This window comes from Panicum virgatum, chromosome 8K (assembly GCF_016808335.1).
Source record: "Panicum virgatum strain AP13 chromosome 8K, P.virgatum_v5, whole genome shotgun sequence".
Classification (NCBI taxonomy): Eukaryota; Viridiplantae; Streptophyta; class Magnoliopsida; order Poales; family Poaceae; genus Panicum; species Panicum virgatum.
The window spans coordinates 54,264,069-54,288,858 of record NC_053143.1 but is presented as its reverse complement, the minus strand read 5'-3'; the positions used below and the strand labels follow the sequence as shown (position 1 = coordinate 54,288,858).

The following is a 24,790-nucleotide window of genomic DNA, read 5'->3' as shown; positions in this document are numbered from 1 at the left end:
TTGGGTCAGCACTAAACCTATTGTTCGTGGGTTGGGCTGGGTTAGGGTCGGGTTTTTTCGTGCCGTGCCTTGTGTGGCCCACTGGACACAGCCCATTTGGCCATCTATAGTGCTTCTTGTGGGTGTGTCCCCTCATTAATTTCTGGATATTATTGTTGTTTGTGTAACTGGCTTCATTTTTCTTTACAAAGTAATCTAATAACCTTGAAGGAATACTCTAAACGAAAACCTATCGAAATCCACTTGCCCTGCGAAATGACAAACCATGAAAACATACTGTAAATAAAAAAGCTACAATATATAGACCCATGCGCTTCGGATATAAGACTTCGTGTCACTAGTTGGCGCAAGCAAAAGCATATTTTGTGTATATAGCTGGTTGGGTATGGTAAGGCCAGTCTCAGTGGGAGTGTCATCGACAGAATTATCTAGACTGAAATCTTAAGAACTGTGACACTGGAGTGTCATGGTGATGACACTGCTCTCACATTTCGTAACACTCCTCTCTTCTTTCTCCTCATACTATTGGTACATGTTAGCAAATTTAATGTCCATGGCACTCTTATGACACTTCCACTGAGATTGGCCTAAATCAAATGTACAATGAAGCCTCGAATTCCTAAACAAATTCTGAAATCTATATGTCCAAATGAGGTGCCTGAAAATACCTTGAACTTCTAGAAACATCAAATTGGACCACATTCTCCGGAAATGCTAAAAGAACAAAACATCAAACCAAGGGCCAATGTACAAAAGAGTCATTATTCAAAACCAAGGATCTATTATTCATTTATCCAGCAAATCTAACCTCCATTTTCATCCAAATCACAAGAATGTAATTACTGCCATCAAGACAAATTAGCAAAATAACCGCAAGGACATGTGGCTGGGTAGGTGGAAATTCGACACCTCAAATCCTCAATCTCATATCACCACGTAATAAGATGACCCATATCATCGCAAAATTAAAAGGTGCCAACCTACAAGATTTATCAATCCACGCATGCATTTGGCAAAATAAAACACAATGCATTATAAAAATGATCTTGTAGAAGTAGGAAGAAGGGCTAGGAAAGACTCGTCCATCCAGCTTCAACTTCTTCTTAAGCATGCTCAAAAAAAAAAAACTTGCTTCTTAAGCAGGTTCCATCCTGCGCCATCTCCTACCAGCTCATGCTTGCTTGTGGTTTCTTAAGCATAATACACTGCTTACTCCGTTCTAAATTATAATTCATTTGACTTTTTTATCCCATGTTTGACCACTCACTTCATTCAATTATTTGTGCAAAATCTCACTTCTTTTATTTGTGGCTTCTTTTATTAGTAAAATAAAGTTCTTCAAGAATATAATGACTTAAATTTGACTATGTTTGCACAAATTTTTTAGACATGATGAGTGGTCAAATTTTAGATTAAAAAAGTCAAATGAATTAAAAATTTTATGCCCGTTCGACGAATGTGGTGGCTTCTTTTAACACAATTATATTAATATAATGATAGATACCTCATGTTCCTTAAGAAATAATTTCGATATATATCTTTCTAAAAGAGGGCTCCCTCCACCAATCCATTCACCAATCGACACGTAGCTCCACAGCACTGATTGATGAGCGCTCCAATCTAGCAGCAAGTACCTGCTATCTTGGGTCACTTCTCACTTGTCCTCGCATCCCTCTCGGCCACCTCCATTGTTTGCACCACCCAAACACATGGCGTGGCCTGGCATCGTCCGATCCAATCCATACATAACAGTTGCATTATTGGGTACTACTAGTGCAGTATGCAGTGGTGTGGCCTTTTGCAGTCGCCGAGCCATGGCCACAGGCTTACACGGTGCCACCAGCATTTAGGCGTGCTGGTGAGAAATGATTGATCGGCCTTGTTTAGTTAGGGGTGAAAAAGTTTTCATGAAATTTTTTTTCCCTTTGACCACTAATTAGAGGTATTAAATGAAGTTTAATTACAAAATAACCTTCACAATTATGGTACTGTAGCATGTGCTGTAGCTAATAAGATCTTTGACTGCATGATTAGAGGATGATTAGGGGCGGTTACTGTAGCATAACTGTAGCAAATCATGGTGTAACTTATCTCATTAGATTCGTCTCGAAAAGTTACACTCATCCGTGAAAAAGTTTTGCAAATAAATTTCGTTTAATAGCATACATTCATTTTTTTTTTGAAAAAGATTTTAGGGTTGTAACCAAACATGGCCGATGATGGCGAGAGCAGTGCGTATCGATCGGAGTGTGACTGCACGTCCTGACTGGTGAGCGATCCATTGATTTTTTTTCCTCTTTTAGGGAAGATGGATCTATTGATCGATCGCGTTGCAACGATGGCACCAAACTTCACAGGCAATCGACCGGGAGTTGCGTAAGCCTAAAACTCAGCAGCATCTTCAGCTTCATTGCAATTTTCTTCTCTGAGCAGTGTGGTTATAGTAAAGGTAAGCACATGTCGTACTCAGCAAGTACATTGAAAATAAATGACATGCTAGACTTAAAGCAAGGAATAAAGGCTGACCGAATAAAACGGTAAGCATTTTAAATTAACAGTTGAACATTAAAGCATATTTACTAAATAATATATTAAACCATCCCACGTTTATAAAACGAAGATACATGTCTGAGTAAACAAATAACTTGGAACAATTAAAAGAACTTAAATTGATCAATTATTTCTATTAAGTAGACATGTGAGGGTCCGAGTTGTTCTTGACCATGAGCACGGATGATATATCAGTTTTCACTCTGCAGAATTTGCACATTTTATCCATAAATCGCGTAAAAGTTTAAAGTCGCGTAAAAGTTCAAAAGAACTTTGGACCCAACCATACTGTGCTAGCCAGGCACAATACTGTACTTCCTTAGGTGTGAATACGTAGAGACGCTGAGCTTTCGGATGGAGCATGAAAAGTCTCGAGATTACGCTGTGAGTGACTGACCTTGAGTGAGTTAATTTGCGACCTCGAATCAAAGCTCGTACGTAGGACCAGTCCCTGGGTCTGATCGACGAGCGAGATTACAAATACGCTGGGACGACGACCCGCCGGCGAACCTCGAGCGACGCCATCCGGCTTTGCTGGGCCTAAGCGGGCCGACTTCTTTCCTTCTAGGCCGGGCGCGCTCCTCGCGCGCACCGTACACGGCCTCGCCCTCCGCCGCGCGCTCCCGCTCTCCGCCTTCCACCGCAACACCCTCCTCGCCTTCTACTTCCGCCGGCGCGCCTCCCCCGTCGCCGCCCTCCACCTGTTCGACGAGATGCCGCACAGGACCGACTCCTCCTGGTACACGGCCGTCTCCGGATGCGTGCGCCGCGGCCTCGACTCCACGGCCTTCGCCCTGCTGCTGGGCATGCGGGAGCGCGACGTGCCCTTCAGCGGGTTCGCGCTCGCCAGCCTCGTCACGGCCTGCGAGCGCCGGGGCTGGGAGGAGGGCGCGGCGTGCGGTGTCGCCATCCACGCGCTCACGCACAGGGCCGGGCTCATGGGGAACGTGTACATCGGCACCGCGCTCCTGCACCTCTACGGCTCCCGGGGTCTCGTGTCGGATGCCCAGCAACTGTTCTGGGAGATGCCTGACCAGAACGTCGTGTCGTGGACGGCACTAATGGTCGCATTATCGTCGAATTCTTACCTGGAGGAGGCGTTGGCAGCTTATCGTCGGATGAGGAGGGAAGGTGTTCCGTGCAATGCGAATGCCTTTGCCACGGTGGTCAGCTTGTGTGGGTCACTCGAGGATGAGGCGGCCGGGCTTCAGGTCGCTGCCCATGTGGTGCTCTCTGGCCTGCAGGGGCTTGTTTCTTTGGCGAACTTGCTTATCACCATGTTTGGGAACCTGGGGAGGGTGCAGGATGCCGAGAGGCTCTTTGATCGGATGGAGGAGCGGGACCGGATATCTTGGAACGCGATGATATCCATGTACTCACATGAAGGGGCCTGCAGCAAATGCTTTATGCTACTTTCAGATATGCGTCGTCATGGTGGAGTGAGGCCTGATGTGACCACTCTGTGCAGTTTGGTATCTGTCTGTGCCTCATTGGATCATCTTGCCCCTGGAAGTGGGATTCATTCCCTGTGTAACAGGAGTGGACTGAATTCTTCTGTTCTGGTTGGTAATGCCCTTGTTAATATGTACTCTGCTGCTGGGAGAATGGATGAGGCCGAGTCTCTGTTTTGGACCATGAGCAGACGGGATGTAATATCGTGGAACACTATGATTTCATCGTACGTGCAGAATGGTAGCTGTGTTGAAGCACTTCAGACATTGGGCCTGTTACTTCAAACTGATGAAGGTCCACCTAACCACATGACATTTTCCAGCGCTTTAGGAGCATGTTCAAGTCCAGAAGCCTTGATGGATGGCAGAACAGTTCATGCCATGGTATTGCAGTGGAATCTTCAGAACAATCTACTGATTGGAAATTCTCTCCTCACAATGTACAGTAAATGCAATTCGATGGAAGATGCGGAGAGAGTATTTCAGTCAATGCCGTGTTGTGATGTTGTTAGCTGCAATGTGCTTATTGGGGGCTACTCAACACTTGAGGATGCTACAAATGCAATGTGTGTGTTTTTTTGGATGAGGGGTGCTGAGATAAAGCCAAATTATATCACAGTGATAAATCTCCAGGGATCTTGCAAATCTTCACATGATTTGCACAGTTATGGAATGCCACTGCATGCATACATAACACAGACTGGATTGTTGTCGAACGAGTACATTACAAACTCATTGATCACAATGTATGCAACTTGTGGTGATTTGGAATCTAGTTCTGATGTATTCTGCAGAATCAAGAATAAGAGTGTTATTTCCTGGAATGCCATCATCGCTGCCAATGTACTACATGGCCATGGAGAGGAAGCTCTAAAGCTTTTCATTGATTTGCAGCATGCTGGAAACAAACTTGATCGTTTTTGTCTAGCTGAATGTTTGTCGTCCAGTGCAAGCTTGGCATCATTAGATGAAGGCATGCAGCTACACGGTCTTCGTGTGAAATGTGGGCTGGATCATGATAGTCATGTTGTTAATGCCGCAATGGATATGTATGGGAAATGTGGAAAGATGGATGATATGTTGAAAATGCTGCCTGATCCTGCCAGTCAGCCTACGCAATGTTGGAATACCTTGATACCAGGTTATGCAAGATATGGTTATTTAAAGGAAGCTGAAGATACATTCAAGCACATGGTCTCGATAGGGCGAAAGCCGGACTATGTGACATTTGTTGCGCTCCTCTCGGCTTGTAGTCATGCTGGTCTAGTAGACAAGGGCATCAATTACTACAACTCTATGGCTTCTACATGTGGTGTGCCCCCTGAAATAAAACATTGTGTTTGCATAGTGGATCTCCTTGGACGTTTAGGACAATTTGTAGAGGCAGAGAAATTTATTGAAGAAATGCCAGTCTTGCCAAATGATCTAATATGGAGGAGTTTGCTTTCCTCTAGTAGAACTTATAAAAATCTGGATATTGGGAGGAAAGCTGCCAAGAATCTCCTGGAATTGGATCCATTTGATGACTCTGCGTATGTTCTTTTGTCAAACTTATATGCTACAAACGCAAGATGGGTAGATGTTGACAAATTAAGAAGTCACATGAAGACCATCTAGTTACACAAAAGACCTGCCTGCAGCTGGCTCAAGTTGAAGAATGAGGTGAGCACATTTGGTATAGGTGACCGGAGTCATATGCATGCAGAAAAGATCTATGCAAAGTTGGACGAAATCTTACTAAAGCTCAGGGAAGTGGGCTATGTGGCCGATGCCACATCTGCGCTACATGATACGGATGAAGAGCAAAAAGAGCAGAACCTGTGGAACCACAGCGAGAAGCTTGCATTGGCATACGGGCTTCTTGTTGTGCCAGAAGGATCTACAATAAGGATATTCAAGAATCTAGGGTCTGTGTAGACTGTCATCTGGTATTTAAGCTGGTTAGCATGGTTTATCACAGGGAAATCATTCTGAGAGATCCTTACAGGTTCCACCAATTCAAAGGTGGATACTGCTCTTGTTCAGATTTTTGGTGAGATAGTCATACACCAATTCAGGTTTTTGGTTGTACATGTCAACACAGGATTCTCTCTCCCTCCCTCTGACACACATATGAAAACCGATGGAGCTGACTGTCAAACTCACACCCTCCCTTTGTATATAAAGAAGCGAATTATCCAGGACAAATGTGAATTTCTTTTTTTGTTCTTCAGCCATGTAGATGTATCTCTACTTGTTCTCTTCACACATAACTCTACATAGAGGTAGCTACACAGTCATTCTGGAACTGGAACCCGTGTTCAGCAGAGTGTTCTCTATTCAGATAGGCCAAGGCGGTCTCGTCACAGAGGACCAGCACTGTAAGTGTGATACTATTCCTGTTATCTTTATATCTATGTTTGTTTCTTGACTTGTGCTTGTTTCTATGGAAAATTCATAATCCCTTTCTCCTAGCTATTATTTGCAATGATTTCATTCCTTTTTGATATGCATTGATCAGGGAAGAGGAGTATATATATCCTTGAGGTGAGCAGCAGTGAGCTTGGTAGGGCAGTTATAGATTTGCCAACAATTGAGGCATTATCATTGAATGATCCCCCACCCCTGGCCCCTCAAATACCTGAAGAGTTTGATGGTGAATATCCTGCGTATGCATATTTCTCTGTTTTGTATTTCGTATCAAATTTTAGCAATAAGAAGTGAAAGAGAATTTTTACATGTAGTTACATCTTTTGGATAATGTGAAAAATAATAGAGTATAGTATGTGATTGGCACAACACCAAGACATCTAGCACTGTAAGCCAAATGGTTTAGTTGCTAAATTTTTTGCTGCCCTTGGAAACTAATATATTTTTGTCCTCATAATGTATTATAATAAATTTATAATGACCAATGAGCAAGAAATTGTGTCTTGCCGCTAAGGAGACTAGAACAAGACTGGAAGCTGGTATAAGTTAGCCTTTTGTCGTTGGCGTTTACAAAAACTTTTTTCAATCTTTGCAGGCAACCTGAGCCTGTACGATATGAAATTGGAACTGTTGGTCCACAGACTCTTCACTGTTCTGTCCGCCCACCCCGCCCCCAAGTGGTTTGGAGGAGTTCGAGGACAAGCTAGGTTAGTGCTATTCACCATTTCCCCTTTTCACTATTCTTCCCTCGTTCTGTTGTAGTAGCTGACTATTATCCTATTCACTCCTTCATAAATATGTTGTGACTAGATTTGAGGAGCATGCCGGTAATGTGAACAGCAGTGAGGTTGTTCAACAGTTACTGTTCCATCAGAATATGCATTATCCGCAAGGGACTCATCTTTAATACCTGAATCAACCGAAGAGAAGCCCCCCAAAGATTCAGATGCCGAGTACATACAATTGTAGTGCTTTTAATAATACAGACAAAAAAATACCCAGAAGCATTAAATCATGAAAAACTTTAATTTGTACACACATGCACCAAAAAACAGAAAAAGCAATAGATTGGCACAAGTTTAGCATCACAGAATCTAAGCTTATTAAGTCACCTGTCTTCATTCTAATTTCTAGCACCACCAGCAAATAATTTGCTAAGTGGCATAGAGTTGCAGTAGATGTACTGCTTATGATTGTGCTTAAGCAATCCAAGTGACTTTAAAATAAATATTGTTAGACTGCTATTGGCTGTTGTTCATTTCTTGTACTCATGTCTTCTTATGATTTCAAAAACTCAGAAATGAATGCACTTGCTCGATACAGTTTGCGTTCCAGTCTAATTCCCTGTAGACTCTAATATATTGCTTCTAACATATGGGCATGCTTGTTTTTCTCTAGGAAGGAGGAGTCGTCGCGTTTGCTTAGAGAATACTTTCTTAAGAATCCTCCGACCAGCCTCAGAGAGGCTTTTGATCAAATTATAGCTGCTGAACATGCTGCTCAGGGTAGAGAGCCACCACTACCAAGAAAACAATTCTCAGTTGATCAGGAAACCCAATCTTTTCAGGCAGAAGAACATGGTTTTGCTACCGGTGCTCCGTCTGAGTGTGTAACATTAAAACAACCAAGGTATAGTTTTTAACCTATTGGTCTCTTTTCTTTTCTCATTGTATTCTGGTTACTTTCTAGTGTTCATAGTTAATTTTCCATAAGCATTTCCATTTTTTATCCAGTTGTCATGTACATGGGGTGTAGGGCATGTGGTTTAAATTTGGTCTGCCCTACTTCGACACTGATGGTGCAAGATAGGACCCCATGTTCTGCGGATGTTGTAAATTATCCAATTACCACTCTTATGCTACACACATTGATATATTCTACCCTATTTGTTTTACTTGGCAAAAATTTAGGGTTGTTGGTAACATTTCTGCAGCATATGTATCATTTGCCCATACACCATAGCATTATTCCCAATAGTGGCTTTTCCTGTGATGGTAAAGTGGATTGGGGACGTGGCAATGGCAAGTGAAAATTTTCTAAAGAATTGTGTATGCACCAACGTTTGAACATATATAGGTTGATTCAATGCAAGTTTACTGTACTACTTTATATTTGCCTAACTGAGCAAATTAATTGTCAATACAGCCATGAAACTTCAATTGGAGAAATTATTTGAAAGCCTTGTCTAATGAGAAATTCCTAAACAAGTTGCAGTATCAACACATTAGCTAGAAAATTGTTTATTCAATGCAAGCATTCTATACTACTTTATCATAACCTATGGCTATCAAATAAAATTAGCTGTGAATGCAGCCATGAAGCTTCGGTGGAAGAAATTATTGAAAATGGAAAGTGATGGATGCATGATGAGGTGATGACATGTTTTAGAAAATATGCAGAGAGAAGGTCCAAACTCAAGGTACACAAGCTAGATATTCCATTCTTTTAGAAACTGCAAACAACTTTACTAACAGTGTGCTAGTTTGTTTTCAGATACTTGAAAGCCACCTTGATGAACTTTGCTATCAGTGTTTTGGTGTAGAGGATTATAACAAAGTTTTCCACCACCACAACTTTAAAGTTAAGATGAGAAAATCTGATTCAGCTGACTGGACTGTGACATTATACTTTGCTGTGTTAGATGTATATGTATATCTTGTATTTTCCCATTGTATAAGGGGTTTTGTGCATATTTCCTAATACCTGTACATGTATATATTCGGGCCTAGAGCCCTCATGATGAATACAAGTGCTATTCATAACATGGTATACAGAGCCAAAATTTAGGGTTAGGGTTCTTTTTTTTCTCTCCCGGCTTTCCTCTCCGCACGTCACACTTGCGTGCAATTCTTCTACTGCTCGTTGCGCAGCTTCCCCAAGGATCGATTGTTTCTGCCATCGCTGGGATCCTCTGCCCGCTCGCTCGGCTGATTCGTCGATTCCCTGTTCGCCCGCGCCTGGATTCTCTTGCGTTCGTCGCCTCCTACCGTCACCAGCCAGAACGCGCCGCCGCATCTGGCCACGTTGCCTCGCCGCTAGACGCCGTCTCACCGTTGCGCCTGGATCCGCCGCCTCTCCGGGACACGTCCTCGTCAGGCTGTCGTCGTGCCGCTGCATCTGGCCGCGACCCCTCGCCGCTGGACGCCGAGATCCGCCGCTGGAGATCCACCCGCGCGATGCCCGCCGAGATCCGCCCTTTGAGCCGCCGCCCGCCGAGATCCCCTCGCACGGACGGCCGCCGGTTCCTCTGTCGCCGGTCCTCTGTTTTCCGCTTGCGACCGGCTCGCTGTTGTGTTCGGTTGAGTTCAACCGAACCTAAGCGTCCTTCTCCTTCATAAAAAAAGAAAGAAAAAAAGAGAGGACTACTGTTTTATTCTGAAGGTTTCTTGCGGCTTTATTTGTCTCTTTACTCTGCCCCGAATTTATCAGTAGGGTACTAAAAAAAAAATGCTGCTGCTGCCGCCGCTTATTTTGCTCTCTAGCTGTCGACCGCCGCTTTTCCTTCCGACGACCGTTGCTGCTTGGGATGGCATCTCCTTCCGTTCCGTCATCTGGTGGTGTGCAGATTACGCGATGTCCGGTGCTTTTCAATGGCACCAACTATCGCGATTGGGTTCCTCGTTTCCGATGGCACATGCATGGTCTTCGTCTTTGGGAGTTCATTGCTGGTGATATACCCTGCCCATCTCCTCCTGTTGTTCGTGTCAAGCCTACTATTCCTGATAAGGCTACTGATGATGTGAAGACAAAGATGATTGATGATTATGATGCCAGTATGGAGTCCTATGTGTCTCAGTTTGCTGCATACAGGGCATGGTTGGATGAGGATGCTCGTGCTGGTGCTGTTCTTGCTGCTAGTATGGAGGAGCAGATTTCTGCAGATATAGTTGGTTTTGAGCATGCACATCAGATGTGGTTTTTCTTCGTGAGTGTTATGGGCCTACTGGTCAGTCTATCTATATTGTTGTTTTACGTCAGGAGCAGCTATTGCGCCAGGGTGATTCTACAGTTGATGATTTATATGCTCGGATGTCTGCAGTGTGGCGTCAGCTTGATTCTACTGGTCCTCCACTATCACCCAACACTTGTGACTCGTGTATGGCTCAGAAGGTTGCTCTGGAGACTAGGTGCACTTATGACTTTTTGAGTCGTCTTCGTGACGAGTTTGAGCAGCTTCGAGCTCAGTTGGTCTCTCGTGTGCCTTGTGTTTCTCTGATGGAGGCTCTTGCTGCTGTTCGTAATGAGGAACTTCGTCTTCGTAGTGCTGGTCTATTGCAGTCTTCGTCTTCTGCAGTATTGGCTGCTCGGTCTTCTTCGTCTACAGCTGTCACCCCTCCACCTAAGGCGCCTCTTTCAGCAGCATCTTCTTCTGAGGGAGGAGGGGGTGGTCGTCTTCACTATGACTATTGTGGTAAGAAAACTCATGTGGAGGCATTTTGCTTCAAGAAGAAGAAAGATCAGTCTCGCCGAGGTGGTAGTGGTCATGCTTCATAGGGTACAGGTAGTGCTGGTGGTTCTGATACTGGAGGCTCTCAGCGGAGATCTGCTGGTTCTGAGACACAGGAGATGCTCATGTTGCTTCGTCGCCTCACTGCCTCTACGCCTCCGGGAGCTGCTGGTTCTGTTACTCAGTCCTCTGCACAGTCAGATGCTGCTACTGCTTCTCAGTCTTCTTCAGGTACTTTTCCATGGATTTTAGATTCTAGTGCTTCTTTTCATATGACTCTTGATCACACCAGTCTTTCTTCCATTAGTACACCATCTATTCCTATCACTGTTCAAACTGCGGATGGATCGTCTCTCTTTGTTGCGGGGCAGGGAACTCTTTTGTCTCCCTCTTTTCATGTTCCTGCTGTTTCTTATGTTCCCAAACTAACCATGCAGCTTATCTCTGCTGGCCAGCTCACTGATAATGGTTGTCGTGTGATCCTTGATTCTGACTCTTGTTGTATTCAGGACCGCACGGGTCTCCTGGTTGGTACTGACCCTCGTCGGCGTGATTCTCAGCGTCTTTGGGAGCTTGACTGGCTTTGTCTTCCTTCCGCTGCCTCTGCCAGTCTTGTTGGGTTTGCTGCATCTATGTCATCCACATCATCTTTTGCTCAGTGGCATCATCGCTTGGGACATCTCTGTGGCTCGCGTCTGTCTACGCTCGTTCGTCGTGGTCTTTTAGGGCCAGTCTCTGGTGATGTATCTCTAGGATAGTGTCAGGGTTGTCGTCTAGGAAAACAGCTCCAGCTTCCTTACTATTTTAGTGATTCGGTGTCGAAACATCCTTTTGATCTTGTTCATTCTGATGTATGGGGTCCGGCTCCCTTCGTTTCGAAAGCAGGCTATAGATATTATATCATTTTTATAGATGATTTTTCTCGCCACACATGGGTTTACTTTATGAAAAATCGTAGTGAGACTTTGTCTATCTATAAAAATTTTGCAACCATGATCCGTACTCAATTTGATACTCCTATTAGGGTCTTTCGTGTTGATTCTGCTGGGGAGTATTTATCTGGACCACTTCGTCAGTTCCTTTCTAAGCAAAGGCACTCTTGCTCAATTCTCTTGTCCTGGTGCTCATGCTCAGAATGGTGTCGCTGAGCGTAAGCATCGTCATTTGCTTGAGACTGCTCGTGCTCTTATGATTGCTTCTTCTATTCCACCTCTTTTTTGGGCTGAAGTTATTTCCACTGCCACTTATCTGATTAATATTCAGCCCTCATCCTCTCTTCATGGTGGGATTCCGTATGAGTGTCTTTGTGGCAAACTTCCTTACTATTCTTGTCTTTGCCTTTTTGGATGTGTCTGCTATGTGCTTCTTGCACCTCGTGAGCGCACTAAGCTGACCGCTCAATCTGTTGACTGTGTTTTCTTGGGATATAGTGCTGAGCATAAGGGGTATCATTGTTGGAATCCTGTTGGCCGTCGGATAAGGGTTTCATGGGATGTTACTTTTGATGAGTCTCGTCCTTTTTATCCTCGTCCTTCTCCTGATGCTTCTCATGCATCTGTCATTGAGCCACTCTCTTTCCTACTGTTTCCTGATACTCCTATTGCCCCTCCACACCTAGTGCCTTCCTCTGAGGTTTCTGTTGAGTCTCCTGTAGTTCCTTCACCTGTGGAGCCTTCTTCTATGGCTCCTTCATCTGTGGTCCCTTCTTTTTCGGAGGATATTCCACCGGTTCCTGTGGGCATTGCTTATGATAGTAAACCACCTGTCACACGTGTTTACACACGTACTCGGCGGGTTGCGAAACCATCTTCTGATGCGCCATCTAACTCTGTTGCACCTTCTCCTCTTGATGATTCATCTTCTTCTGATGTATCATCTCTTCCTGATGAGACAGCTTCTGCTGTGGGTTCTACACGGTATGCTCTTCGTGATCGGCAGTCGATTCGGCCTCCAGATAGGCTTGGATTTGCTGGTACTATTCTTTCTGAGCCTATTTCTTATCGTGATGCCATTCATCATCAGTAATGGCAGCATGCTATGGCAGAGGAGATTGCTGCTCTTGAGCGCACTGGCACATGGGATCTTGTTCCTATTCCCGCACATGTCCGTCCTATCACTTGTAAGTGGGTTTACAAGGTTAAGACCTGCTCTGATGGTTCTCTTGAGCGCTACAAAGCTCGTCTTGTAGCGCGTAGTTTTCAGCAAGAGCATGGTCGGGACTATGATGAGACTTTTGCACCTGTGGCTCATATGACCACGGTTCGCACTCTCCTTGCTGTGGCTTCTGTTCGTGAGTGGTCTATATCTCAGCTTGATGTGAAGAATGCCTTCCTTAATGGTGAACTCCGTGAGGAAGTGTATATGCAGCCACCACCTGGGTATTCTGTTTCTGAGGGTATGGTCTGTCGTCTTCGCCGCTCGCTTTATGGCCTCAAGCAAGCTCCTCATGCTTGGTTCCAGCATTTTGCCTCTGTGGTCATTGCTGCTGGCTTTTCTGCCAGTACTCATGATCCTGCGCTATTCGTTCACACTTCCTCTCGTGGTCGGACTCTTCTCCTTCTTTATGTTGATGACATGATCATCATAGGAGATGATCCTCAGTTTATTGCCTTTGTGAAGGCACGTCTCAGTGAGCAGTTTCTTATGTCTAATCTAGGTCCTCTTCGTTACATTCTTGGGATCGAGGTTTCTTCCACACCTCAGGGTTTTTATCTGTCTCAAGAAAAGTACATTCAGGATCTTCTTGATCGTGCTTCTCTCACTGACCATCGTACTATAGAGACTCCCATGGAACTTAATGTTCATCTTCGTGCCACTGATGGGGAGCTTCTTGCAGATCCCACTCGTTATCGTCATATTGATGGGAGTCTTGTCTATCTTGGTGTTACTCGTCCTGATATCTCATATGCTGTACATATCCTGAGTCAGTTTGTGTCTGCTCCCACTCAGCTTCACTATAGTCATCTTCTTCGTGTTCTACGTTATCTTCGTGGGACCATATCTCGTCGCTTGTTTTTTCCGCGCTCCAGCTCTTTATAGCTTCAGGCATATTCTGATGCTACTTGGGCTAGTGATTCCTCCGATCTTCGATCTCTTTCTACTTACTGTGTTTTTCTTGGTGGTTCTCTCATTGCTTGGAAGACTAAGAAGCAAGTAGCAGTTTCTCGTTCGAGTGCAGAGGCTGAGTTGCGAGCTATGGCTCTTGTGACAGCAAAGGTTACTTGGCTGTGGTGGTTGCTTGAGGATTTTGGTGTTTCTGTTTTTGGGCCGACTCCTCTTTTGTCTGACAGTACAGGTGCCATCATCATTGCTCGTGATCTGGTGAAGCATGAGCTTACGAAACACATTGGTGTTGATGCTTCTTATACACAAGCACAGGTACAAGATGATGTTATTACTCTTCAGTACATGCCTTCAGAGGTTCAGTTGGCAGATTTCTTTACGAAGGCACATACCAGAGTTCAGCACAGGTTCTATCTCTCCAAACTCAGTGTCGTTGATCCACCTTGAGTTTGAGGGGGGGTGTTAGATGTATATGTATATCTTGTATTTCCCCATTGTATAACGGGTTTTGTGCATATTTTCTAATACATGTACATATATATATTCGAGCCTAGAGCCCTCATGATGAATACAAGTGCTATTCATAACATGCTGAAGTGAAAGAGATTTATGGGAGAAAGTACTATTTTTGTTGCCCCTTAGAAATGAAAACGGTATTAACTCTTGTCCAATGAATCAGCCCATGAAGTATATGTGAATGGATATAGTGCTCTCTAATAAATCTGCTGGACACTATTCTTAATAGGTCATTGTTATGCATGCATGAATCAAGGAGTGGAAGATTTGAAGCACCCTGCCACAGGTGGCTATGAAATGGGCTGCACTGACGCCACCTTCTTTGGATATGCAGAAGAGCGATGGTAAAACCTGATGTTATTGGATTAACTCTATGGCATTGTGTCAAGTCCAATGACTTGAATGTTGTAGTGAGAATTTATAGTATCTATGAATGACACTTTTTTCTGCACACTGGAATTGTTATAGACGTTTTTATGATGATGTGCTGACAGCTTGCATGTTAGTATCTATGTGACATGATCAAGCCAATGCAACTTCCCTTGAGTTGGTGAAAGAGATGTGATTATTTCAACAACTGATGTTGACAGCGGAAGTCTGGGTTATCCAATATTTTCTAATTTGGTGAAACATGCTCTGTGATTAGTAAAACACCCACCAATCACTAGAACTCGTAACTTACTCTGGTTCTTGCAGATCGGTGAGGTGAACATCAAACAACTTTATTTGGAAGATTAGGATTTCATTGGTTCTCTCTTAGACATGATTTAACGTAATTTATGTGATATATATTTCCTCTTATTATTAGAAATATAAATTCATCTTAATTTGTGCTAATTAAGCCTATTTTTATCTTTGGAAATAGAAATAATTTCTTCTTATCAGAACTATGAGTTCAGATAAATGCCTTCCAAATCAAGCCTGTCTTTATCTTTGATTATAGAATATTACTGTTAATCTGTTATTAAGATGCATTAAGAAAAATATTTTCATAACATATAACTCTTTTTAATATTTGATAATGTAATTTTGTAGATATCTCTTGTCGAAACGTTGTATTATACACACTGATTAGTGGAAATATTTTTTATACAAGAAGACGTGGTTGACTAATATTTCCAAAAAAAAGGAATAAATCCAACATTTTCTATGCTGCCTTGGTCTCTGATGAGGTCGTCATGTGATATAGATGGTGGGAGCCAATGGTCATGTTTATGGTACAGTAGTGATTTTAAAAAAAATTGAGACCTGCGGTTTTCTATTTTTGTGAAATACTAACTCTTTTAATTTAAGATAGTATAATTATGTCGATATTTCTTGTCGAAGCGTCATATTGGATACACCAATAAGTGGAAGTATTTTTTTTTTGATATAAGAGGACATGATTGACTATAATTTTCAAAAACAAAGAATGAATCCAAAATATTTTCTGTGCTACCTTATCTCTGATGACATCGCCAGACGATAGTGGTGGCGGGTGTGCAGGAGAAGCTGCATCATTAATCCAAGTGGATGGGACCGCCTCCTCTCTTTGATCATGCTGGTGGAGTGGCGGGATACCATTGATTCGTTCAAACAAGAAGGTTTTTTTTAGAGTAGTTCAAACAAGAAGGTGGCATCCTGCTTATGGATATCCTCATGCATTGGGTCTTATTTGGATCCTTGGGCCTTTTGCATGCATGCACACCTACGGCTAGCTGCAGCTGCTCTAGTCCAGCTGTATAATTGATATGCGGCAACATATCAGGTGCAAACCAACTTCTCCGTGCAAACTATAGAAACTTCAATCTGAGTCATTGGATCAACATCTAAGGAATATGGGGGATTGGGTAATTTTACAATCTGGACCCGCCCTTGAATTGAGTAATCACACTTTTGCAAATCCCCCTCCCACCTCTCTGCGTCCCTCCCCTTAGATGTTGATGGTCCAGATTGAAGTTTTTATAGTTGGCACGGAGAGGTTGATTTGCACCTGATATGTTCCCTTGACATGCTACACACTGAGTGTGCCCAGCACATGTGATCATGCTAAGCCGGGCCGTGCTGATGCTTCGTTTACAATGAGCATTTGGGTAGACAAAAGTGGGGTTTTACGCAGCAAAAGTGCCTAAAACGTTGGTACATCTGTAGCTGCTCTGCAAAAACTAGTCAAAACATAATTCTAAGCAGGGAAGGATAAAGTATAAATTAAAGATTTTAGAAAGACATTATGAAATTTTCTATCTGTTTAAATATAAACATGAGTCATTATGGAAAGACATTATGAATGCCCATGACCAGGTCATAGTGGACCAGTGACAATTCGTCGACACCCTCCATGCGTGTAACATCCAAAATTCAGTTTTGTTTGAATTCAAAAAAGAATCTATTCAAATGATGTTTGTGTAAAAAAACAAAAGTTTCCTCTCTCAATCTCAGCCCAGCCCACCTTCCTCTCCTTCCCTTCTCTCTTTTCTGCGCGGCCCAGACGGCCCAGCTGAGCCGGCCCAGTTTCCCCCTCCCATCCCTCCCTCTCTCTCTCCCTCACCACCAGGTGGGACCCGCCTGTCATTGCCTCCTTCAACCTCTTACCTCCCTCCTCACCGCGCCGTGCCTGGACGCCGTCCGCCCAGCTCCAGCGCTGCTCGCCTCCCTTCCCTCCCTCAGTGCGCGCCATCAAGGCTCAGTGGAGCCGTTCCTCGCCCTCTCGGCTCCCCTTTCTCCTGCAAACGGCCGTCACCACTAACCTTCATGGCCGGCCACTGAGCTCGCCGCCCCTTCCCCTACCGCCCGCTCCGCTCCCCTCCCTCGGCCTACAAAATCCACACCCGAGCCCGCCACTCCTCCTTTTCCACCTCCTCTCCTCGCCGCTGCTCGAGCTCTGCAGCACAGCGCCGCTGCCACCGAGCTCGGCCACCGCCGTCATGCTGCCTCCCCTTCGACTCCGATCGCCACATGGTTGTGGGCATCGTCACCGACTCCCTCTTCCCCTTCTTCTCGCGCTGTGGCTGCAGTGATTGCTCACCGGAGCAGAGCGCCGCCTGCACACCATGGAGCCCTACCTCCCCGACCCCGCGCACCCTCGTCGGCCCCTCCATCACGCGCGCCGTCGCCCTCTTGTCTTCCTCGACTTCCCCGCGCGCGAGGCCGAGCCCGGGACACCGGTTTCGGCCACCGCCGGCAACACCGTCCGCCCCTCCCCATCGACAGCACTGCCCGGCGCCACCACGGTCCCCTTGACCCCTCCATCGAGCTCGCCGATGCCCCCTCTACCTCCCCGGCCGTAACCCGTCGTGAATCGAGCCCTAGAGCGCTACTTTTGGCTTGCTCCGGCGAGGCCGCCGTCGTGCGCCGCCACACGCCGCCACCGGCTCTGCCCAGCACCGCGCCGGGTCGCCGCGCCGCCAAGCCGCCCGAGCCGCGCAGCTGAGCCGCCATCCCGCTGGAGCCGAGCCGCTGTCCCCGCTTGCCCGCCGTCGGATCAAGATCCAATGGATCAGAACAACCACAGCCAAAGTCAATCTAGCCCCATACCGGTCAATTTTGGCTGTTTTGCAAAAGAGACCCTAGATTTTATGGAAATCAACCCGCAGTCCAGATTAGTTCAAAAGTAATTAGGTTTAGGTCCTTTTTCTTTTGTTTAGGCCCCTGTCTTTTCTAGTTTTTGTGCCTGCAGTCCCTGGACCCTCGTTTTATAGATTTAATTAGGTTTTAGCCCCTAGTTTATTCATATCTCGCCCCTAGAAGTTTATATCTCTCCCAAACAAGTCCCTGGAATCTTCTTCTAGCCATATCTTTCACGTTTTAACTCCGTTTTTAGTGATTCTTGCGCTCACGCGATCCCTGCATTGTGCTCTACATCTTTTTCAACTTTTTCAGTTTTGTTTTTACTGTTTTTGTATGGTTCCTTATTTTTTTTGTTTGCTTTGCTTGTGTGATCGTGTAGACGACGTGTCGTTTGAGGGAGAACAAGAGCAAGCTTGTGAGGAAGAGTTTCAGCAGTTAGCCGAGGAAGGCAAGTGGACTTCTCCCTCTGCATATTCCATTTTGTTCCAATAATAGCATGATAATTTACTTTATTTTATTGTTGAATTGCATAAATTTGATGTGACGCCTATTAAGGATTTACCTAGTCTTTTACCCCAAAACCTTGAACACTAGGTTTAATATATCTGTTGGGTAGAAATGCTTAGTTGCTTAACATTGGGAATGGTGATATCACAATCTTTTGAGAAATGTTAATCATGCTTTATATATGTTGTTATATTGTGGGATAATTACAAGATCATATGACTTTAATTGGAACATGGAAAACCACCCATGAAAACAGTACAAACACAAGGACCACATGACTATGGTCTTGGCTTATTAATTAGAAATTCTAGCTTGTGACAGTCTTACAGAAAGGGCAAGAGGGGAAGTATCGATGGGGTATAGCCCGTCTTCTTGGGGTAGCAGCCTTTGCTAAGGTGCTGACCATTAGGGAGGTTTATGCTCTACTTTGACTTGAAACCTTAGCGGATTGTCACTTGTTAAGGAATCTTTGTAAAGGCTTTGTAGCGTCCCTATGCAACCACACCTCTGAAGTGTGGTATTGTGCCTGATCAGCACAGCATGGTTGGGTCTAAAGTTCTTTTGAACTTTTACGTGACTTATGGGTAAAGTGTACAACCTCTGCAAAGTATTTAAAACTGATATATCAGCCGTGCTCACGGTCATGAGCAGTCTGGACCCTCACATGATAATTGAACTTGAAGAATAATTAACTTGTGGTTCTTTGATTTGTGTTGGATCCTTTATGATCTTTATGCTTAAGTGGGTTGGTATAAACTTATATCTAGTAATTAGGTGCCTGCTAATAAAAATTGACCAACTAAAATGCTAACTGCTATAAACCTTAGCTTTATCTTGAAAGTCTTGCATTTTCTCCCACTTGCTGAGTACCAACCATAAGAGTACTCACCCTTGCCTAATTGCTGTTTAGAAGAGAACAATGAAGTGGAATACTACAACAATTTTGAGGAGTTCTAGGAGCGTTCACCAGTCGAGTTCCTGTGGGAAGCTTTGTTGAAGATCTCGTATATGTTGTCGGTGGAACATTAAGACCTTCATGTCTATTTATCGGAGTGTGTAATAAAGTTCTTATTTCTCTTTTGTTTACGTTGTTGAACATTGTCTTTGATATATTCACTTATGACATCTTCCATATGTGTGAAACATGATCCTGGCACACATATGAGGTACATCTGGTCTTCTTTTCGAAACCGGGTGTGACAATGCGCATAGAGGGCATTGTACAGAATCGTTTCTAAAATGTTTACAAGTTAATTCTAGGGGCATCATGTACATAAATGCATGTCAGCTGCATCGATAGCACTGCTAGTCTCTCCTCTCCATTCATATCTCTCTGCTCACTGGATCATGAGAAAACTATACCTTCAAAGATATTTTGCGTCAACATAAAAATGACAGCTAAACTGACATATATCTTTCTAGTATGTTGAAGTTCTTGAGCAAGAATGTCTATAATACCATAGGAAGATAATGTTATGGGCAAGAATTCAATATACTCAATTGACATCACATTAGGGCCATCTTTGACATCTCCATTGTAGAAATATTTATTTGGGAACTGAGCAATTGATGGGTGCATTGCAAACTGAATCTTGAGCATTGGCATTGCAGAAACCGAATGTTTTAATCTTTCAAAAATACTGACACCATATCCGTCTTCCTTGCATATCTAATAATTTCAAAAATGGAATTCATTAAGATAGTGGCATAAGATTGTTTTGCCTTGAGACTCAAACTAATCTATATACCAATAATAAGATGTAAACAAAAATGCACATCACTAGAGTATGAAATGATTTAACATATCAGTGTAGTTTAATATCATTTCCTTGCCAACCAAAACAATTTAAATTATATTATATGGGTGGTCTAACATATCAGTACCTAAACACATTGTATAAAGAAGTACACTTGGTGGACAGTATGTAAGAACCAAACATGATGAAAATTGAAGTGTAAATTTGGTGGATGCTTTGCAGATGTTTAAATAACCTAGAAGCTTGATACAATAATATCCCAAGGAGAAGACAAAATATACCTTGCTTTGGATGAAGGTTTGTAGATTATGTTGATCCCCCAAATAATACAGTATGCCTTACTGGATGAAGAAATGTAACTAACAACTGATCTTCTGTAATTTGGCCAGCACCACAGACTAATAGGATATCAAATGCATCAATCTCCACACCATGCAATTGAGATGTGCAGTCAAGAGTTGTAACAATTATTTTTGAGTGTTTGATGCAAAACCTTTCAAGATCATCTCTGCTTTTGAACTCAGGCAATTGCAGTGAGTTTTCAATGCTGCCTATCAATCATATGCAACTCATTCTTGCTTCACTCAGTGAACTTGCAATAGTAGAGGTACTATCAGCTGAAGTGACATTGGCAGGAGGTACAAGTCCAAATGATGTTGCAACACAATCATCTATCAAGTCCTTAAGATGAACAGAGCTTTAAAGTTTTCCAATACAATTATCAGCTCCTCAATACTGGTAGTACACAAAATGTGGTAGAATGATTCTTCAAGTAAACTAGATAACCCAAAAGCTGACTCATGATGGCTACAAACTTCTATTTAAAAAAGTGGAATAAGAATTTAAGTAGTCCAAGCTAGCTGCAGTGTGCACATGAATCAACACCCATGTAGTGTATGTGATAGTATGTACTTAATCTAAAAGCATGAACATGGATTTTAAAGCTTTACACTGTGTCAAATAGAAAACAGTCTCTAAGCTTGATGCTCCAATAAAAAATTTTCATACATTTTGGTACCCTCTTGTCTCCTGCTAAGAACAAGAACATCGAGTGAAGAGAGTTTATTTAAATCTACCATAATGTCAGGAAGACATGACAGCCTTGGTAGACAAACCAAAACCTTCAGTCTGAGATGTAGTAAATCTTATGCCATGGGAAGAGATAAGGAGAGAGAGAGAGAGAGAGAGAGAGAGAGAGAGAGAGAGAGAGAGAGAGAGAGAGGAGGGAAGGAGTTGTGGTGGGCTGTTACATGGGCTGAGAGGAGGGAAGAAGTTGGGCTGGGCTGTTATATGGGATGAGAGAGGAGGAGGAGAGGAGGGGGGAGTATTTCAATTGATTGGCTCACACCTCGACTCTTAGGATCGAACCAGGGTCATCGACCCATTATCCACGGATTAATGTATTGAAATTTGGGTTCTCATTCCAAAGAGGTAGACCCCCCTCATATCACAATTTTACAAAGTCTCGACCCTCGACCCCATTCCTCGACTCGTTCGACCTGGAAACTTTGCGACTATGGTTTCAACAAGAAAGTGATGATAAAGATGACCAAGAGTTGATCAAGTGGCGAGTGCTTCTATTGTGGCAAGAAGTGGCATTTTGCTAGGGACCGTTGGAGTTCACGAAGGCACTCGGAAGGAAATGTGGCTACAACAAAAGAAGTCAGACTGAGTGGTTGTCTTAGTGAAGAAAGTAGGATGTTCAGGCAACAAACCGCAATTGAAAATGATGGAGCTTACTTTATGGAAGATGATAGAGGGTGAAACTCCATCAATGGGATGCAAAAGGTGGCTTTTCATGGATGTGAGAGATCCAGATACTTCTAGTGAAGTTTATAAAATTTGGATATGATATTAATGAAGAATGAGATGCTATGAGCGATGAGGAGAAGGATATTAATAATAAGATGATAGAGTCTGGTATTTATGAAGATGAGGAGCCACACAAGAGGATGGTGAAGCTATAAATGGAGCAATGTTATCTATAAAGATTTGAAGACATAAGATGAGGTGAAGAAGCTTACAGAAGGATGTAGTTGCAGAGATGTCAGATATGCCAATATGTCACCAGCTCAGGTTATTTTACGTTCATACTAGGAAGTATCTAGAGGGGGGGAACAACTAGAATAGTGAAGAAGATAAAAGAGATGCATGGTTGCATCAAGTCTACGAGGAAGCTCCAACTCAAGACAAAGGTCTATACAAAAAATCAAGAGAAAACCATGTTGTGAGGACTGAGAGAAGAAGAAGGCTCGGAACGGCACAATGCAGAAGATTGAAGGGCACTGACACCTAGTTGTCTGGTAACCTGAGACAAGTATGCATTAATGGGGAGTGTTGAAAATAACAATGCATACTTGAGAAGCTTGTAGAAGCTTGGAGAGCATGCGTGAGCCATAGTTGCCATGCTTCATAGAAAAGTGTAGAATTTTCTGGAGCTTGATATTTTTGGCAAGTTAGAAATATCAAGAAACTAGATGAGCATGAGAAAAGGGCCCAGAGTTTGATATTTTATAAAGAATAGTATAGAAGATACACACATGGCAACACCATATGAGACATGGAGTCCTATATATAGGAGTTCTCCCCATATACAATACAACGAATGAAGAGAGACTAGGAGTACATTGAACTCGGCATATGACCAATTCAAGCAACACACCAACAACACCAAGAAGCAACAAAACACTAATCATTGCCAGCAAGCGGCCGGCCAGCCGAACAACTATATATGTTGGTACTGGTAGCTAGCTGGACATGATGGCTACCAGCGGTAGTCGATCTGATCAACAGAGCTAGCATGCACTACATGTGTACTACGGGGAACAACAACATAGGCAAAAACTGTATTAGGGTGTCCACAAATGTTAGATAAAAGCAGTCCCTAGCCAATAAACAATCCTACAACCAGTCCAAATGCATTGTTCAAGTCATCTATATTGCAGTATGTAGCTCCAGGTAGCCATAAGCATAGAGACCACCCATATGAAGTAAAATAATACCAATCTACTGCGAATTGGACAAGCGGCAGATAGGAGCTACCATCGTAGGACGGAATAGATTGGTTTTGTAGAGGATTGCACTTTGTTTATTCCCAACGGACACATTGTGCAGCACGAGATAGCAAAAGACCACTATTGTGGGTCCCAGCTATTTGGACCAGCTTTGCCAAGTACATTGCGGTTGCCCTTATCGGGTGACCCGTTGGTAGCACGTGCTTCCCGTGGAGCCGCCGTAGCCCACACAGGAGCTAGTGTGGGCCATGATTTCCCACAGCAAGACGGATCCATGGCTACCATCGTCTGGGCATGGTAGGAGTGCCTCAGCAAACGAGGCCGAATGGTGGTTAAAGTGGCCACGAGGAGGAGGAAGACATGAGTGGCCAACGAGTTCTTGTGTGGGAGGAGTGCCATGGGAGTTTGAAATCAATGATGATGGAAGATTTCCAATGGATGAGATTAAGAAAACTGATCCATGGGGTGTGCCCATGCCTTAACTATATATACTAGGACGACTGTGAATAGATTAGTTAGGTCATATTCTTATTGTATATTTTTATTGTGTGCTTTTCAAGAGTGACATGTCTTCTAACGTCTATTGAGTTGATAAACAAAACTATGTATCTCAATGTCAAAATTTTATTTCATGGTTTATATCATCATAATATTTAAATATTTTAAATACATGACAAATGACAGTGGATAAGCAGATGATTGAGACAGAATTTATTCCCTCTCAATGAACATTCATTCCAGCTCCAAAGTGCTTGTAACCATGTACACCAAGTTTCATTCCTATAAAACCAAAATCTTATTTCTTTATATAAATTTCATGTCATGCCATCATTTTTGCATGTGGAATGCTATTTAATGAGACTGAAAAGTAAATAAAACTTATATTAATATGAGCAATGCTATTTAATAAGAACAAAATTTTAAAAAAGGCTTATATCAATTGCGATGAGAACATCATCTAGGTGGATAGAATACACGCGAGCAAAGTTACCGTGTCGTCACCAATTTGGGCTTCGTGTTCGGTTCAGAATCAGCAAACCACAATTGTAACTCACCCCCTTTAGATATAAACTCAGTGCTCACTATTTTGGAGACTTAGGCTTTGATTAATTAGTTTTAGTTTTTCTTTAAAACAAACATTATTTATTATAAGTTATAACTGTGGACAAGTCCTTTTACTCTGATCCAGGGACCCTATTTTTGTTCTTCTCGAGTCTCGACTAGATAGGGGTCTATTTAGTTTTACAGACTTGAGTTCTGCTTAGTTTTAGAGACTTGGGTTCTGTTTAGTTCTTGTTTAGGACGATACCTAGCTAGGTATGTGAAAGAAGGCGAAAACGGTGGGTCTCCAATGGTTGGATATGGATGGATTGAGAACACTAGATAGCTCTCAATATCGATCATGAACGGAATACGCACATGCATGATAGCTCTCAATTATAGCCTTGCTAGCCCTAAACTAGCTATTCCCATATTCTTTATCAACACTCTGTCACCCTTCGATGATCCGCTAGTCCTAAAAATATATAC

The 24,790-nt window shown here is 43.2% G+C and overlaps 1 pseudogene; it reads left to right on the top strand.

Moving 5' to 3' along the window:
• Window positions 1-3,132: 3,132 nt before the first annotated feature.
• Window positions 3,133-6,779, top strand: LOC120645253 (annotated as a pseudogene).
• Window positions 6,780-24,790: the final 18,011 nt, after the last annotated feature.